This window comes from Peromyscus maniculatus, chromosome 4 (genome assembly GCF_049852395.1).
Source record: "Peromyscus maniculatus bairdii isolate BWxNUB_F1_BW_parent chromosome 4, HU_Pman_BW_mat_3.1, whole genome shotgun sequence".
NCBI classification, from domain to species: Eukaryota; Metazoa; Chordata; class Mammalia; order Rodentia; family Cricetidae; genus Peromyscus; species Peromyscus maniculatus.
This window is the reverse complement of record NC_134855.1, coordinates 130686659-130705519: the sequence shown is the minus strand read 5'-3', so window position 1 is coordinate 130705519 and position 18861 is coordinate 130686659. Positions and strand designations below refer to the sequence as shown.

At 45.3% G+C, this 18861-nt stretch overlaps 1 protein-coding gene and 1 pseudogene across 8 annotated transcripts in view; one reads left to right on the top strand and one right to left on the bottom strand.

The window, feature by feature from the left end:
- Positions 1-18861, bottom strand: part of Tpx2 (TPX2 microtubule nucleation factor) — a 64639-nt gene that overhangs the window by 43510 nt on the left and 2268 nt on the right. For 2 of the 8 annotated variants that reach the window (XM_076570859.1, XM_076570862.1), the window contains exons 1-2: positions 5103-5218; positions 2246-2375 (exon numbers count right to left, since the gene is read on the bottom strand). The exons of 2 other annotated variants lie outside the window; for them this stretch is intronic. The gene's annotated coding sequence lies outside the window, so the exon portion shown is untranslated. Of the gene's footprint in view, positions 1-2245; positions 2376-5102; positions 5220-11852; positions 11938-18861 lie in introns of those variants that run through there. 4 more of the 8 variants (XM_076570860.1, XM_076570863.1, XM_042276490.2 and 1 more) reach the window with 3 other exon arrangements.
- On the top strand, positions 9863-12062 carry LOC102920442 (large ribosomal subunit protein uL15 pseudogene; annotated as a pseudogene).

Here is an 18861-nt window from a genome sequence, read left to right as displayed (position 1 = left end):
CACCAACACCCTCTCCCACCTTCACAGGGCTAAGTGATCATACCACATTAACACATATTCTCATTTTACCCAGAGAGAAAACATCTACATTTTTTCCTTGCACATGAGGGATGAGAAAGGGTCAACAAATGGCAACATATCCAACATCTGGCTTTGACTATTAATCAAACTTACAAACTACATCTGAAGAAAGTTCAATGGACTTTGTATCCACATTTGCTAATGTCTATGTTGAAATCCGATCTGTTTACAGAAATAGATCTATGAAGCTCCCAAAACTGGGTCAATTTAAAATCCAAAACAATCCCTCACCATCCAAACACTCAGAAGTCACCAAGGACACACTGGAGACTTGTTCTAATTCACCCAGAAAGACCACACAAATGTGTTTTTAGTTCTCAAATTTACCAATTCCAGCCAGGCATGGTGTCATCGTGAATGGAATCACAGCACTTGGGCAGCTGAGGCAGCAGGGCAACCATGAGTTCAAGGCCAACATAGGCTGCCTAGCGAGCCTGAGGCCAGCCTCAGCTATCTCAGAGCAAGATCTCATCTCAAAAGACAAGCAAGGACAACAGAGATGGTTCAATGGGTGAAGGGGCTCATGGGCAAGCCTGACAACCTGAGCTCCATGAGCTTCCTGAGCAGAAGGGGGGAGCCAACTCCTAAACACACTCGGGCCTCCACACACACCACGTACTCATGGCCCTGATTGCAAACATGAATGCATCCTCTCTCTCTCTCTCTCTCTCTCTCTCTCTCTCTCTCTCTCTCTCTCTCTCTCTCTCTCTCACACACACACACACACAAAAAAAAATTTCATATTTTACAGATTTTGTTTTGAGACAGGGTCTCCCTGTGTAGCCCTGGCTATACTGGAACTCACTACAGATCCGTCTAGCCTAGCCTTGAACTCACAGAGATCTTACTGCCTTCCAAGTACTGGGATTAAAGGCACACCTGGCTCATATTGTACTTTTTTTAAAAGCTTTATTTGTGTATGTGTTCATATTAACGAGATATATTCACTCAGGGCTTCCTCCACTCCCATATCTCCCTTGACATATTTTTGAGACAAGATCACATGTGGCCCAGTCCAGTCTTAAAATGACCATATTGCTGACCTGCAATTTTTAATACTTCTGCCACCACCTCCAAGTAGTGGAATTACAGGATCTGCCACCAAGCACAACTTGTTCTTTGTTTTTTAAATTTTTTTGAGACAGGGTTTCTCTGTGTATCCCTGGCTGTCCTGGAACTCACTCTGTAGACAAGGCTGGCCTCGAACTCAGAGATCCACCTGCCTCTGTCTCCCAAGTGGTGGGATTAAAGGTGTGAGCCACCACCACCCAGGTTGCTTTGTTTTTTTGAGACAGTGCCTCAAAAAATATAGGCCAGACTGGCCTTGAACTGAATATACAGGAAAAGCTAGCCTTCTGAATCTCCTGCCTCAGTATCCTAAGTCTGGGATTACATCTCCATACCTAGCTAAAATATAGACTCAGACAAAACTCTGCAATGTCATTTAAGCTAGGCACTGTGGCCCAGACCTGTAATACTAGCTACTGAAGTAAAAACAGGGGGATCACAGTTCAAGGCCAGTCTGGGCAACAGAGTGAGACCCTGACTCAAAACAGAAAGTACAGACAGCGCCAGGTGTGGTGGTACACACCTTTAATCCCTGAGCTCTGAGACAGGCAGATCTCTGTGAGTTCCAGGCTATCTCAAAACAAAGTTCAAAGAGGAGAGCTGGAGAGCTGGGTCAGTGACTTAAGACTAGTCTCCCTTCCAGAGGACCTGGGTAGGATTCCCAGAACCCACATGGTGGTTCATAATGGTCTATAACTCCAGTTCCAGGGGAACCGATGCCTTCTTCTGGCCTCTCTGGGCACCAGACACACAAGTGATGTACAGACAGACATGCAGGCAAAATACTCATGTTTAAGATAAAGTTAAAAATATGCACAAAGTAAAATAAAAATAATAAAAATTAAAAGTCCAAAAAGGATTGAGCCTACTAGCTCTGTGTGAAGCTCTGTCTTCCAGCCCCAACACAACAACACGTTAGCCAGAATTTCTCTAAGTAGGATAGTGGACAGTTTTACTTTTACTTTTCCAAAATTTAAGGAATATCTTTCTAAAATATGTACGAGCTTAAAAAGACACATGTAAGATATTTAAACATTTATGAAGCTGGTATGCTAACATTTGCCTCCTTTGAGTGTCACTCACCATGGATACACACCTGACCTGTAGTTAACTCTTCTCTCCAGCCCACGTCCTATGGCCTTGCCTCAAGACAGCAATCACCTTCTCAGGTCTCTTCTGAACCTCTGCAGTCCCGCAGCCACTTATTAAGAACCTGGAAGCAGGGGCTGGAGAGATGGCTCAGAGGTTAAGAGCACTGACTGCTCTTCCAGAGGTCCTGAGTTCAATTCCCAGCAACCACGTGGTGGCTCACAACCATCTGTAATGGGATCTGATGCCCTCTTCTGGCCTGCAGTCATACATGCTGTATACATAATAAATAAATAAATCTTTAAAAAAAAAAAAAAAAAAAAGAACCTGGAAGCAGCAGAAAGGTATTTTAAAAGGTTAAAAATAAACTTGAAAAATTTTGGCCAGGCAGTGGCGGCCCACGCCTTTAATCCCAGCACTTGGGATCTCTGAGTTGGAGGCCAGCGACTTCCAGGACAGCCAGGACTACACAGAGAAATCTGTCTTGAAGAAAAGGAAAAAAAAAAGCTTTTATTTACATACCAGAAAACCTCAAATTTGCCAACATGTTGGAGCCCACTAGGTTTCCTAGAGGCTGTACCCAGCAGGACTGCATAAGAGGTTGATTGGACCATGGGCCTGGTACCAGGTGACTGTAACTAGCAAGGGGGAGGTCTTTTGCTCCACCCCTTGGCATTGTCATAAACAGACCTTTGGAATAAAGTTCTGAGCCGGTGGAAAAGATCCAGGCCCACCCGAGTCTATCCTGTGTTTTCTCTGTTTCTCTATTTCTAACTAAGTCTCTTATCCCTCAATCCTCAAGCGTTGTTGGGTAAATAAGAGTGGGGGCTGGTCTCCACACCAACCCACTTGGTACAATTCAGTGTTTCACATCTGCTATTTTGCTGTCAACCTAGCAGGACCTTCCTATCCATCCAGTTCAATAGAGGGGCAACCTGTCATTCTCAGCCCCATCCAGCCACACTGCTTTTCAAGAGTCAGTTTGTATCCCACATACTTCATAAATCCAACCTTTCCTGTATTGTCTCGTCCATCTCCTTCACCTCTAAACTGCCAGAATTCTTACAAAACAAACACCATTTTTATTTACATATTAGTAACTTACCCAGTTTCCGTCTTAAAAATAAAATTGGTAGAGTTCTTCTTTAATATACACAAAGACCTGAGCACAGAGACCCCAGCACCACATAAACAGAGTGTGGTAGTACAAACCCAGCATCTGGCAGTGAAGGAAGGTTAGGAGTTCAAGAACAGCCTATGCCATGGGGTTTCTTTCAGGCCCATGTGGGCTACAAGACCCTATCTCAACAGTAGTAATCATTACTATCATCACACACACACAAAGGACAGGGTACCCCAGCCGCTCCGCCTACCACAAGCAAGGTACTGGGTTCAGACCCCAATACCACACACACACAAAGAATCAACTATTTTGTCCTCAAGCACACCAGAAAACCCTTGAATATAGATTTTATCATGTTATCTGTATACACACAGTATCTAATATCAACTAACCTAAGCACACAATATACTCAAAGGTCAATCAGTTGGTTCAGTTGGCTAAAGGCCACAATAATTTTGAACCCAAAATGACAACCTGATACTACTGAATAGACACTTAAACCAACAGAGGGTACACATTATGACCGGAGTGGGGAGTGGACTTGACAGATGTTGTAATACACTAATACACTGAGGCCACACGAAAGAATATTCTCACTAGCCAGGCATAGTGGCACACATCTTTAATCCTAATAGCTGAGAGGCAGAGGCAGGTAGATCTCTGTGAGTTTGATGCCAGCCTGGTCAACATAGTCAGTTCAAGAACAGCCCAGGGATATGTAAAGAAATCCTGTCTCAAAACAACAAGGGGCTGAAGAGATGGCTCAGTGGTTAAGAGCACTGACTGCTCTTCCAGAAGACCTGGGTTCAATTCCCAGCATCCATATGGCAGCTCACAATTGTCTGTAACTCCAGGATCCAACACCCTCACACAGACTTACAGGCAAAACAACAAATATATTTACTATAGTAGCAAATAGTTATTTAGTAGTTTGTATTTTTTCAATATGAGAAAAAGTCAAATAAAGGCAAAGGACATGTGAAGATAAAAGGTAAGGATAAGCCAGGAAGTTTTCAAGAAAAGGAAGGAAGGAATTAAGAATGGAAGAAAGGAAGCAAGCAGAATTAGTTTGGTGGGAGTCCTTGCTACTCAGAAAATTACATATGATTACAAATCAAGAAAATGAGGGGGTAACAACCCACAACACTATATGATCTTACTTTCCTTCGCCTCCAATCTATAAATGTCCCAGGAAAGAACGCTAAAAAGGCAGAAACATGCAATGACTCAATACAATGGGAAGGGCAGGAAGGACGACATAAAGTGAAGTTTACATCCAAAAACAGAAGACAATCAAGTGGAATTAAACTCTGCCTCAACTGTGTTGGCAGAACACCCAAGTTACTTTCCTATCTCAGACAAACGCAACTGGTGTCGGTGGCGATACCTTTTCTTCCTCCAAGACTATTTAATGGCAGGGCTCTTTCCACCCACTGGGCCTCGACTTCCTTCTCTAAAGTGATGCTCAGAGCGCTTAATGGAAAGCTTAGTGCAGACATTGGAGAGCAGTGCTAACACGAACAGTAGTAACCGTCTAGTGCCTGACAGTCTGGAGCAGCCTCTGCTCCGGAGTTCCCAGGAATACCGGCTCCGAGTCCGAGGCTTTACCGCAAAGCCGGGTCACCGAAGCCCGCGCTCCCTAGGCTGTCAGGGCCTGCCCCGAGGATCCCCTACCCTCTCAGAAACGTGGAGGAATGGCTCCCGCCGCACCGCCGCTCCCCATCACCTTCCTACCACTTACCCGGCTTCGCCTTGCAACAAATCTAGAAGCCAGCGCCGCCCGTCCGCTCCGGGACTCAACCGGTACAGTTGAAATTTTGAACTCGGGCACCCAGTCGAATGTACCAATCAGAGAGCCGGGAACAAACAAACCCCGCCCTCTGATTGGCCTCGAAAAATGCAGCGACGCCGGAAGTTAGGAGGCGGAACCAAGCTGACAACTGGCCGGAGAGCCTTCAGGGAAATGTAGTCTCTTGCACTAAGGGCGCACATTGAAACTCTACTACAAAACCCAGAATCCTATGCTCTTATTTGGTTTTTTTATTTGTGTTTGTTTGTTTGGGGTTGGAATTGGGTGAGAGGTTGTTTGTTTTGTTTTGAGGTAGGGCCTCTTGGAGCCCAAGCTTGCCTGAATCCTCACTGTGACTGAGGATGACTTTAAAGTGTTTACCCTTCTGCCTCCCCCACCTCCCAAGTGCAGGGACTTCAGGTGTGTATCATCATGCTAGGCTAGTTTCTAGTTAATTGGGAGAATTGGTACTACATTTAAGTATATAATGGAGGTTAAATATATAATGCACCCTAGACCTCCCAGAATTCACAGAAGGAAATTTTTATTGTTTTGTTTTTGTTTCCCCAAGACAAGATTTCTCTGTGTAGCTCTGGCTGTCCTGGAACTCACTCTTAGACCAGGCTGGCCTTGAACTCTCAGAGATCCGCCTTCCTCTGCCTCCTGAGTGCTGGGTTTAGAGGCGTGCACTACCACACTGGCCTTTTTACTGTTTCTAAAGATTATTTTCTCCATGTTTATACATTGTGTTTCCTACAAGGAATCCAGTGTGGCAGCCCCGGCCTTTGATGCTAGCACTCAGGAGACAGAATCAGGGTGAATCTCTGTGTATTCTAAGCCAGCGTAGTGTGCACAGTAAGTTCCAGGCCAGCCAAGGCTCTATAAGGAGACCTTGTCTCCAAAAACAAACAAAAAGTCTCCTACAGGCAGCATACACACTTCCTTCCAGCTCTCCTTTCCTGTCACTATGGAGTCTCCATACTTTGTCCAGTGCCAGACCTGCCCCAATATTAAACTGGCGAAAAGCAATGATTCTGTGATTTCATCTTTCCTTTTAAATCCCAACTGTATTATTGTCTTTAATACTCATTCCTATGTTGTTGTTGTTTGTTTGTTTGTTGTTTTTTTGTTTTTTGTTTTTTGTTTTTTTTTTTTTTTTGAGACTTTCCTGGGACTCACTTGGTAGTCCAGGCTGGCCTCGAACTCACAGAGATCCACCTGCCTCTGCCTCCCGAGTGCTGGGATTAAAGGTGTGCGCCACCACCACCCGGCCTCATTCCTATGTTTTAAAAGAAAAGGCAAGGGCTGAAAAAAAAGTTGAGCAATAAGCTGGGCCGTGATGGCTCCTGCCTTTAATCCTAGCACTTGGAGACAGAGGCAGGCCATCATAGACTCTAACCCTCTGGAACTGTAAGCCCAACTTATCGATATCTTTTATAAGTTGCCTTGGTCATAATGTTTTATCAACAATAAAAACCCGCCGGGCGGTGGTGGCACACACCTTTAATCCCAGCACTCGGGAGGCAGGGGCAGGCGGAGCTCTGTGAGTTCGAGGCCAGCCTGGGCTACCAAGTGAGTTCCAGGAAAGGCGCAGAGCTACACAGAGAAACCCAAAAAATGGAAAAAAAAAAAAAAAAAAAAAAAAAAAAAAAAAAAAAAACCCTAACTAATACAATCCCACTAACAGGTCTTAGAGCACCAACCATCTTCACCAGGATCTCTCCACACCAGCATGTCACCACCAGCATGTCACCACCAGCATGTCACGAGCTGACAAAGGCTGCAGCAGAGTCTCCTGGCCTTTCTAAGCAGGATGGGACATGGGAATAGACCCCAAGATGGCAGGCAGATCAAGTTCTTTACTTAATTTTGTTTGTTTGTTTTTTGAGACAGGGCTTCTCTGTGTAGCTTTGGCGCCTTTCCTGGAACTCACTCTGTAGACCAGGCTGGCCTCGAACGAACTCACAGAGATCCGCCTGCCTCTGCCTCCTGAGTGCTGGGGTTAAAGGTGTGCATCACCACTGTCCACTTTTAGTAGATGGACTGGGTTGGTAACACAAAGAATGAAGCAGCAGAGGCAGAGGCAGTGGTGTGGCGGGGGTGAGGCGGGGTGTGGCGGGGGCAGCAACAACTGAACAGCCCACATGTCAAACTACAGCAGTGGCCAGGTCGCCAGCTGCTCAACAGCTGAAGAAGCAACTGAGCAGTCCAAGAGTCCAGCGTGTGGCTCATGCCTGTAATCCAAGCACGTGGGAGTTGGAAATAGGAGGATCAGAGATCAAGGCCAGCCTCTATTGCCTAGTGACTTTGAGTCCAGTCTGGGGTTTCTGAGACCTTGTCTCAAACAAAGACAACATCAACAAGAGCATGCCGAGAGGAGGGAGAAGTGTTGTAACAGCAGAGAGACAACAGGGAAGGGAAGAGAGCTGAGGAGTGAAGGGAAAGAAAAGGCTGAACGGAGTCAGAGGAGAGACCCCAGGCCCTGGGTGCTGGAAGAGTTCCAGAAAGCAGGGAAGTCTTTGGAGCCAAAGGTCTCAGACCCCAAGCCAACAGCTGTGGCATTGGCCAGTGTCAAGGGCTACGGAATCTTCACTTCCTAGACCTATACAGCAGTAACACCCTATGCTGTCAAGGACCAAGCAATCTGTGTGGCTCAGACCTGCCTGGAAGCTGCAATGCCAGCCGTAGCAAATGGCTAAGGGATCATTTCTTCCTAGGCCACCACAGGGGTGTAACATTTGTACGGCTGGGGCCATACCCAAGGGCCGAATGAGAACAGTTAACGCTAGAGGGTACCAGCTGCAACTGTTCCTGCCTGCCTCCTGCCATGCAAAAATGCTACCTGGTAAATACATACATGTAAGAAACAGAAACCAGAAGGTACATTTTTCAAAAAGGACAGAAAAAGAATCTGTGGAGGGTGTGGAGAGATGGCTTCTTCCCGCTATTCCAGAGGACCTGAGTCTGATTCCCAGCGCCTATGTCCAGTGGTTTATGACCACCTCCCGTCTTGGCAGACAGACAGACAGATGCATGGATTTCTTTTTCTTTTTGTTTTTTTTTTCTTTCTGTTTGTTTGTTTGTTTGTTTGTTTAGTTTTTGGTTTTTGTTTTTCTGAGACAGGGTTTCTCTATGTAACAGTCCTGCAGGCCTGGCTGTCCTGGAACTCACCGTGTAGACCAGGCTGGCCCTGAACTCACAGAGATCTGCCAGCTTCTGCCTCCCTGGGATTTAAGGGCATGCACCATCATGCCCAGCCACATGGATTTTTAAAAAATAAAAATAATCTGTGTGACACGGGACAAAATTCAATAGGAAAAAAAAAAGGTAAAAACAGGTAGTTCTCAGAAGAAGAATCTCTTCATGCCATCAAAGACAAGAAAAGAAGCCTGGCGTAGTGGCACACTCCTGCAGTCCTAGCTCTCAGGAGCTTAAGGCAGGCCTGTGTGTTCCAGGCCAACTTGGGCAACACAGCAAGACCCTGCTTCTGCCTCCCAAGTGCCAAGAGGACAGGCATGCCCAACTTTAAAATAAGAATTTGTACAGCGCTAATTGCTAGATCTCAAACTCAAGACAAACGGCCAATGTTAACTGAGGTGTCTACTAACATATCAAAGCAGACGCTGGCTGCCAGTCTACTTGTTACAGGGTCCTCCTGGCTGGCATACCGCACCCCCTACCCAAAACTCTCCAGTCCAGGGACTGGCTGGGTTTTTCTTCCCCGGCTTCTCTGATTCCTATATAACCCAGCCACTTCGGCTACGCCTCACACCGGCCTCTCTGCCTCTTGGCAGCCGGTCTTGTTCCTGCTCTCCTGGCCTCATGGCTTCCGGTTCTCCCCTCCCTGTCTTTTCACATGGCCCAGCTACGCCTGTTGGTCACTAATAATAATAGAGGGGCCAAAGGGATTGCTCGGTGGTTAAAAGCATTGGCTGCTCTTCCAGAGGACTGGAATCTAGTTCTAATTGCCTGTAACTCCAATTCCAGGAGATCTGATGCCCTCTTCTGGCCTCCTCACATATACACACGTTAAAAAATAAAAATCAAGAAATCTAAAGTCAACAATCTTTTTAAAAGCAGTGGACAGGGCTGGAGAGATGGCTCAGTGATCAAGAGCACTTGCTGCTCTGCTGGAGGACCTGCGTTTGATACCCAGCATCCATGTGGCAGCTCACAACTATCTGTAACTCCACTTCCAAGAGATCTATGCCCTCTTCTGGCTTCCACAGGCACCAGGCATGCTCATGGTGCACAGATATGCATGTAGGTCAAGTACCCATACACATTAAAAAAAATAATAAAATAAAATTCAAAAAACTTAATTTTAAGTAGTGGTAGAATTTGAGGGTGGGAAAACAAGTGTGGTCCTCCCTCCTGCACAATAAAGCCCTGAAGTTAGTTTTTAAAGAGAAAAAAGGGGTTGGGGATTTAGCTCAGTGGTAGAGCGCTTACCTAGCAAGCACAAGGCCCTGGGTTCGGTCCTTAGCTCCAGAAAAATAAAATAAAATAAAAAAGAAAAAGGAAAAAAGATCCTGGCATTTGGGAAGCAGAGGCAGGAAGATCGAGGCCAGCCTGGTCTACAGAGCGAGTTTTCCAGGGCAGTTACACAGAGAAACCCTATCTGGAAAAACAAACAAAAAAAGAAAGAAAGCAGTGGTAGAGGTAGGTTTAGCTGGTTTACAGGGAAATTGGCATGTATTAAAATGGCAGCCATGCAGCAACAGGATGTCCAGGCAGAGTCCCAGCCAGGCCCCAGTGTTGATACTGTAGCAGAGACCAGGAGCCTCGAATCAAATCAATGATTCTCTGCGATGAACGCCTGCATGTAAAAATGTATGGATAAAAGGGTTTACTGTGTGACTCACTTGGGTCACACTGAAGCTTCCATGATGACTGTCCCTTTCTTCCTTTTTTTCCTCCCTTTTTAATCTTTTTTAAAAAGATATCTTTGTTATGTATACAATGTTCTGTCTGCATGTACACCTGCAAGCCAGAAAAGGGCACCAGCTCTCATTACAGATGGTTTTGCAATACTATGTGGTTGCTGGGAATTGAACTCAGGACCTCTGGAAGAGCAGCCAGTGCCCTTAACCCTTGAGCCATCTCTCCAACCCTCCCTTTATCTTAAATTTTATTATGTTTTATTTGGGAGGTTTCAGGGGCAGAGGGCAGATGGGAGGGAGACAGGATATGGGTGGGATCAGGATGCATGATGTGAAAGAAAGAATAAATAAAAAAAAGGTTTAAAAAATGGCAGCCATGAAGCCTGATATGGTGGTGCACGCCTTTAATTCAAGCCCAGGGAGACAGAGGAAGATAGATCTGTTAGAGGCCATCCTAGTCTACATAGTGTGAGGACTTACATAGTCCTAGCTGTCCCAGAACTCACTACATACACCAGGCTGGCCTGGATTCTTAGAGCTCCTCCTGCCTCTACCTCTGAAGTGCTGTGATTAGAGGCATGCCATCATGCCTGGACTTATTTTCTATTTCTCTTATTTTTAGCCAAGAATAAACATTCTCTTCACTGGGAGAGAAGGGGGTTGAGGGAGGGAGAGGAGGGGAAGAAAGAAAAGCGAGGAAGGCAACCCCCAGTCTTTGTCCTTCTGGTGCTGACAATTCTAGTGAGAAGACAGATATCAAACAGGGTAAAAAGTAATTGGTAAGGATGTAGTGAGTTAGGAGGTGAGCTATGTAACAGATGTTGACTCAGCCTGAAGGGTGACTGTCAAGATGAAGAGGAAGGCAGGGGTTGGACACAGGCTAGGCAAGAAAGACAGGGGGTCTGCCTAGGCCATGGCCACCCCATTTCTAGGACATTTCTCTCCTACCCACCTGTTCCCAAATACCTGGCAACCACTTCCCAAATCACAACACAGAGGCTTACATTACAAATGCTCTGCCAATAGTTCAGGCTTATTACTAGCTAACTCTCACACTTAAATGAACCCATATTTCTTTTCTTTGTCTGTTTTTTTTTTGTTGTTGTTGTTGTTGTTGTTGTTCTTTTGTGACAGGGTTTCTCTGTGTAGTTTTGGTGCCTGTCCTGGATCTCGATCTGTAGAGCAGGCTGGTCTTGAACTCACAGAGATCCGCCTGGCTCTGCCTCTCAATTGCTGGGATTAAAGGTGTGTGCCACCACTGCCCAGCAAACCCATATTCCTATTTATGTTTGCCATGTGGCAATACCTTTATTAACATGGCACATCCATCTCCTGCTCCCTCTGCATCTGGTTGGCAACTCCCTACTCTGCCCTTCCTCTTCCCAGAATTCTAGTTTGGCTCTCACGCTCAGTCTCTTCTTGCTCAGCTCTCAACCAATCAGCTTTTTAATTAGCCAATGAGAAAAATACATAGTAGTGAGGAAAAAGATTGTTCCACAGCATTTCTTCCTTTTTGTCTAAATAAAAAAGGAAGGTTTTAACTTTAACTTTAACATAGTAAAATTGTATACAATAAAAACAGTTATTAAGAATTACGATTACACCCGCCCCCACGCCTGCTACCTCGCGAGACTTCGCGGCTGTCTCCCTCTTTCCGTTCTGCTGCCGCCAGGGCCACGTGAGCCACGGCCACGGCCGCATTGGTAAACACCGCAAGCACCCAGGAGGCCGCGGTAATGCTGGAGGCATGCATCACCACAGGATCAACTTCGACAGATATCATCCAGGTTACTTTGGGAAAGTAGGTATGAGACATTACCACTTAAAGAGGAACCAGAGCTTCTGTCCGACTGTCAGCCTGGATACATTGTGGACGCTGGTCAGTGAGCAGACACGTGTCAACGCTGCAAAGAACAAGACTGGAGCTGCTCCCATCATTGATGTTGTGCGATCGGGCTACTACAAAGTCCCGGGGAAGGAAAAGCTCCCTAAGCAGCCTGTCATCGTGAAAGCCAAACTTCTCAGCTGAAGAGAAGATAAAGGGTGTTGGAGGTGCCTGTGTCCTGGTGGTTTGAAGCCACCCAGGGAGGTTAATTAAATGCTAACATTTAAAAAAAAAAAAAAAAGAATTACGATTACAATATCTAGTCTATTTTTATTTGACAAAATTAGAGAAAAGACTGTATTATCTATCTTTTTTTGTTTGTTTTTGGTTTTTCGAGACAGGGTTTCTCTGTGTAGCTTTGCTGTATTATCTATCTTATCCAAAGGTTTTTGTTGTTGTTTTTTTTTTTTTTTTTTGGTTTTTTGGTTTTTGTTTTTTGAGACAGGGTTTCTCTGTAGCTTTGGAACTTGTCCTGGACTAGCTCTGTAGACCAGGCTGGCCTTGAACTCACAGAAATCCGCCTGCCTCTGCCTCTGCCTCCCGAGTGCTGGGAGTCCAAAGTTTTGAACCTAATTTACCTTTTATCATAACTAAGGAAAACTATAACTATCTAGTCTTCAGTTTCATCAAAGACCCCAGGAGGGTGAAATGTTACCTAATGACAGGACATATTGCTGCCTGGACAGTCACCCAAAGTTCCTCTGTAACACGGGGGCATTCACCTCTGTCCTACAGGCCTAGCATGTTTTGTTAAGAGGGAAAGTGCAACAAAGCTGTGTGTTCAGGGCCTACTAGACAAAAGGTACTAAGTGACTGATGAAAAGAGTGAATGAATGACGCCATTCATTTGTTCACAGCAGAAGGCCCAAGTGCTTCCAAATTAAGAAGTGTGCCTGGCCCAAGAGACTCCAAGCCTGTCATATCCTCCACATTCACTGAGTTTTGATCTCAGCTCAAATGCCCTTCCTGGATGAACAGGTGGCAATGAGGTCTGAAATCACAGAAGCAGAACTGTAGTGCTAGCAAGAAACACAGTGTGCACATCTGGTCCACTCCATCCACAATTTCGACATTACTGACGGAGGAGGCCAAGGATAGAAATAAGGAAATCAGTGCAGGCTCTTGCATTGTACAATAGTTTCAAAAAATTGGGAACCACCTAAATCTTCCTATGTAGGGGAATATTTCATGAAACTACCTATAATGCAGTAAGTAGCTGGGTGATGGTGGTGCATGCTTTTAATCCCTGTACTCAGGAAGCAGAGGCAGAGGGATCTCTAAGTTCAAGAACAGCCTGGTCTACAGAGTGAGTTCCAGGACAGCCAGGGCTACACAAAGAAACCATATCTCGGAAAAGAAAGAGAGGGGGCGGGGGAGGGGGGGAGAAGGAGGGAGAAAAGAAAGTTTCTTTTTTCATTCAGTTTTTCCTAGACAGGGTTTCTGTGTGTAGCCTTGGCTGTCCTAGAACACACTCTGTAGACCAGGCTGGCCTCAAATTCACAGAAATCTGTCTGCCTCTGCCATCTGAGTACTGGGATTAAAGGCACGTGCCACCACCACCACCACCACCACCACCACCACCACCACCACCACCACCACCGGCATTTTTTTTTTTTTTTTTAATTATTATTACATGTACAGTGTTCTGTCTGCATGTATGCCTGCAGGCCAGAAGAGGGCACCAGGTCTCATTATAGGTGGTCAAGAGCCACGGTGTGATTGCTGAGAATTGAACTCAGGACCTCTGGAAGAGCAGCCAGTGCTCTTAACCTCTGAGCCATCTCTCCAGCCCGAAAGACACCTTTTTCAGGTTAAAAAATGAATTAAAGGTAAAGGCACCCCCTTCCAACCCTAACAACCTGAGAACCATGCCTGGGACCCACAGTAAAAGGAGAGAACCCCACTCCTACAAGTTGTCCTCTGACCTCTACACATGACCCCCCAACACACACACACACGCACGCACGCACACACACACACACACACACACACACACACACCAATAAATAAATGTGATAAAGTAACATTTAAAATGAATTGTTAATGGATAGAAATGCATCATGAAGCTATTATGTTTTGTTAAAATATCAGAAGGGGGACGCAGGAGAGATGGCTCAGAGGTTAAGAGCACTTGCTACTCTTGTAGAGAACCCCAGTTTGGTTTGGAGCACTCAGATCCAGCAGCTCATAACTGCTTGTGCCACAGTTACCTTCAGTGGGCTACCTGACTCACCTGGGGAGGGAAGCTCACTGAGGAACTGCCTCCAGCAGATCAGCCTCCATGCACGCGCGCATGTCTGTGAGGCATTTTCTTGCTTGCTAATGGCTGAAGAGGCCTAGTCTACTGTGGGCGGTGGAACCCCTACACAGGCAGGGCTGGGTTATGCAATAAAGGTAGCTGAGCAAGCAAGAGGAAGCAGCTGGCAAACAGCACTCCGGTTGTCCCGGCTTTGGGTTCTGCCTAGGCTTCCTTCCTTCCATGATGGATTGTGACCTGTGAGGCAAATAAATCCTTCCCTCCCTCAAGTTGCTTTTGGTCAGTGTTTTATACCAGCAACAGAGAAGCAATCTAGGACAGCCTGACCCTCTCTGTCTTCCATGGCACCGGAATGCATGTGATGCACTTATATACATGCAGGTATATATCACATACATACATATCACATACACACATAAAAAAAATAATAAGGGGCTGGAGAGATGGCTCAGAGGTTAAGAGCACTGACTGCTCTTCCAGAGGTCTTGAGTTCAATTCCCAGCAACCACATGGTGGCTCACAACCATCTGTAATGAGATCTGGCACCCTCTTCTGTATACATAATAAATAAATAAATCTTAAAAAAATAAAAAATAAAATAAAAAATAATAAATTTCAGCCGGGTATGGCAGCACATGCCTTTAATCCCAACAATCTAGAGGCAGAGGCAGGCAGATCTCTGAGTTGAAAACCAGACTGACCCACATAGGTATCAGGATCAAAACTCCCGCCAGGCGGTGGCAGTGCACGCCTTTAATCCCAGCACTGGGGAGACAGAGCCAGGCAGATCTCTGTGAGTTCGAGGCCAGCCTGGTCTACAGAGTGAGTTCCAGGAAAGGCGCAAAGCTACAAAGAGAAACCCTGTCTTGAAAAAAAAAAAAAAAAAAAAAAAAAAAAAAAAAAAAAACTTCTACTCAGGAGGCCAAACCAGGAAGATCACAAATTCAAGGAAATGTGGCCAACTTAACAAGACCCCATCTGAAACTAAAAACAAAAATGACTGGGAATGGAGCTTAGTGATAGGGCACTTGTACAAAGCCCTGGGTTCTGTCCTTTGCATTGCAAAAACTGAAAGGGAGGGAGGAAGGGAGGGAGGGAGGGAGGGAGGGAGGGAGGGAGGGAGGGAGAAAGGAAGCCAGGTGGGGCGGGAGAGATGGCCAGCAGTTGAGAGCACCTACTGCTCCTGCACGGGGTGTGGTCCAATTCCTACCAATCATGGTGGCTTACAACTCTAGCTCCAGGAGCATCTGAAATCTCTAGCCTCCTAGGGCACCTAAACCCAAACATAGACAGACATACACAAACACACGCATGCACTAAACACACACACATACAGACATACAAGATATTTATAAAATAATAAATCTTTTTTTTTTTTGTTTGTTTGTTTGTTTGGCTGGCTTTTCAAGACCAGTTTTTCAAGCTGGTTTCTCTGTGTAGCTCTGGCTGCTCTGGAACTGGTTCTATAGACCAGCTGTCCTAGAACTCATAGATCTGCCTATCTCTGCCTCCCAAGTGCTGGGATTAAAGATGTGTGCCACCACTGCCCAGGCAACAAAAACAAATCTTTTTAAAAAATGAGGAAAAGTTGAATAGAAAGACCAACTGAAAAAACAACCAATATAAACGAAGAGCATTTATTGCCAGGCATGGGGGTGTATGCCTTTAATCCCAGCACTTGGAAGGCAGAGACAGGTGGATTTCTGTGAGTTCAAGGCCAGTGTGGTCTACAAAGGAAGTTGCAGGACATCCAGGGTGGTTACACAGAGAAACCCTGTCTCGAAGAACAAACAAAAAGCCCCAGCATTTACCACGACTAAAAACCTAACAAACTGTTCAATATCACTCACAGCAAGAGTAAACCAAAGATTGCTTTTTCTGTGTTTTTTAATTGTTGTTTTGTGTTGATAATGTTTTGAGACAGGGTTTCTTGTAGCCTAGGCTGGACTGGAACATCCTTTGCCCAGAGGATGAACTTGAACTCCTGATCTCCTGGGTTACAGGCTCAGCTGCCTTTCAGTTTTAACCCACCTCGCCTCACTTGCAAGAATGAAAACGAAACAAACAAACAAAAAAACTGGACAAGGCTGGCGTTGAAGCACAGAGATAAAAAGCTAACTGGATGTGTGAGCTCTCGGGTTCCCCGCAACACGGAGAGTACCTGTGTGCACACCACAGCACACTGCGGTCTTACCATGCGAAGGACTGGGCACTTCGCAATCTGCTAATGGGAAGCTAAGCCAGCACCGGTGCTGTATGCAGCACTTGGCCAATGTTCATTAAGGCCGAAACAGATTAATCTGCTCATACCCTGATAATTCCACTTCTAGGAATTTTTATATTACAAATGCCAACATATGCAGAACACAGATTAGACAAATTACAGCATTATCTGTAATGGGAAAAGATTGGAAACTACCTAAATGTTCTCAAAGGCGGGAAATGGGTGATTAAATGATAGCATATCCTTATAATGTTTTTATGTTTGTGGTTTATTTATTTATTTATCTATCTATTTATTTATTTATTTATTTATTTATTTATTTATTTATTTATTTTCAGAGCTGAGGACCAAACCTAGGGCCTTGCGCTTGCCAGGCAAGCACTCTACCACTGAGCTAAATCCCCAACCCTACTTGTATATTTTTTAAGACAGGGTCTCACTATGTAAACCAGGCTGGCCTCAAGTACACAGAGATCTATGGTGGTATTTTATTTGTACTGAAATGTGATTTTAATTGTATGTTAATAAATAAAGTTGCCCGGGGGTCAGAGCTAATAGCAAGCCATAGCAGAGCTGGGCGTTTGTGGCGCATGCCTTTAATGCCAGCACTTGGTAGAAGAGCTAGGTAGGTCTCTGTGTGGTCAAGGATACAGCCAGCATTGGAGACACACGCCTTTAATCTCAATACCACAGAAGACCTGGAAGTCTCTACAGACAGGCAGTGACGAGGCAGTCATGTGTTTGGGTTTACAACCAATGAGAAGGCAGAACAGAAAGACTATATAAAGACAAACACACAGGAAGTAGGTCTCTTTTTCGGAGAGGTCTCTTGGCTAGCTGCAGCAGGTGGGTAAGGCTCTTAGCTCTGATCTCTTGGCTTTCGTCTTTGCATTGGTTCTGTGTTTCTTATTTAATAAGACGCTTGGTTACATCTACAGAGATCCACCACTGTCTTCCTCCCAAGTGCTGGGACCAACGGTGTACACCAACACACCCTACCATACATTTGTTTCTTTTTAATTTAGAAAATCAGGCCAGTGAGACGGTTCATCATGTAAAAGCACTTGCCACTCAACCCTGACATCCTAACTTTGCTTCCCAGAATGCACAGAAAAGCCAGGGGTGGCAGTTTACATGTGTACTCCAGGCCAGAGCACTCCCACAGCAGAGTGGGAAGCAGAGGCAGGGTGATCAGAACAGCCACAGAACAAGAGAGACCTTGCCTCAAAAACAAAGAAAAGAAAGAAAGAAACAAGGTGAGAGGAAGGAACCTACTGTTCCTGTGGTGTACCACATGCATGCCTGTGCAGAAGTGGGAAGAGGACATCAGCTCCCCTGGGACTGGAGTTACAGGTGGTTGTAAGCCACCAAGTGAATGCTGGAAACTGAACCTCGGTTCTCTGAAAAGTGCAAATTAAGTGCGCTAAACCAGCCCCATATGATACCCAACGATCAAAGAAAATTGGTAAATGGAGAGTCACTGGTTATAATGTGCTAAACATTTGTATAAATTCCTTTTTAAAAAAATTCACTTACTGGCCAGGGAGGTGGTGGCGCACACCTCTAATCCCAGCACTCTGGAGGCAGAGGCAAGTGATTCTCTGAGTTCAAACCAGCATGGTCTACAGAGTGAGTTCCAGGACAGCTAGGCCAACACAGAAAAGCCCTGTGTGTGGTGGTATTGTGTTCCCCAAAATATTGTGCACCCTAATAAACTTATCTGGGGTCAGAGAACAGAACAGCCATAATATAAACATAGAGGTTAAGCGGTGGTAGCACACGCCTTTAATTCTAGCATTCCAGAGGCAGAGATCTATCTGGATCTCTGTGAGTTCAAGGCCACACTAGAAACGGCCAAGCATGGTGACTCATGCCTTTAATCCCAGGAAGTGATGGCAGAAAGCAGAAAGGTTTTTAAGGCGTGAGGACCAGGAACTAAAGCTGGTTTAGGCTTTTGAGCAGCAGTTAAGCTGAGATCCATTTGGATGAGGACTCAGAGGCTTCCAGTCTGAGGAAAAAGGATCAGCTGAGGAATTGGCGAGGTGATGCTGTGGCTTGTTCTGCTTCTCTGATCTTCCAGCATTCACCCCAATACCTGGCTGCAGGTTTGTTTTTGTTAATAAGACTCTTTAAGATTCATGCTACAACTTCTAAAGCAAGTTCCAGGAAAGGCACAAAGCTACACAGAGAAACCCTGTCTCAAAAAACCAAAAAAAAAAAAAAAAAAGATTCCTGCTACAACCCTGTCTCATAAAAACAAACAAAAAAAATTTTTTTTAAATACACTTATTTGTTAAGAAGTCAAGATTATTAGTGGTTTGGTCTGGGAAAGGAGCTGACACAAAATTTCCCTTCAGACAATGAGCATTATGCAGGGTGAGCACACAACTGTCGGGCCATGGTCAGGCCTTGCGTGGGAAGGGACTGAGAACAGCACATCACATCCGGGGTAGCATGACAGG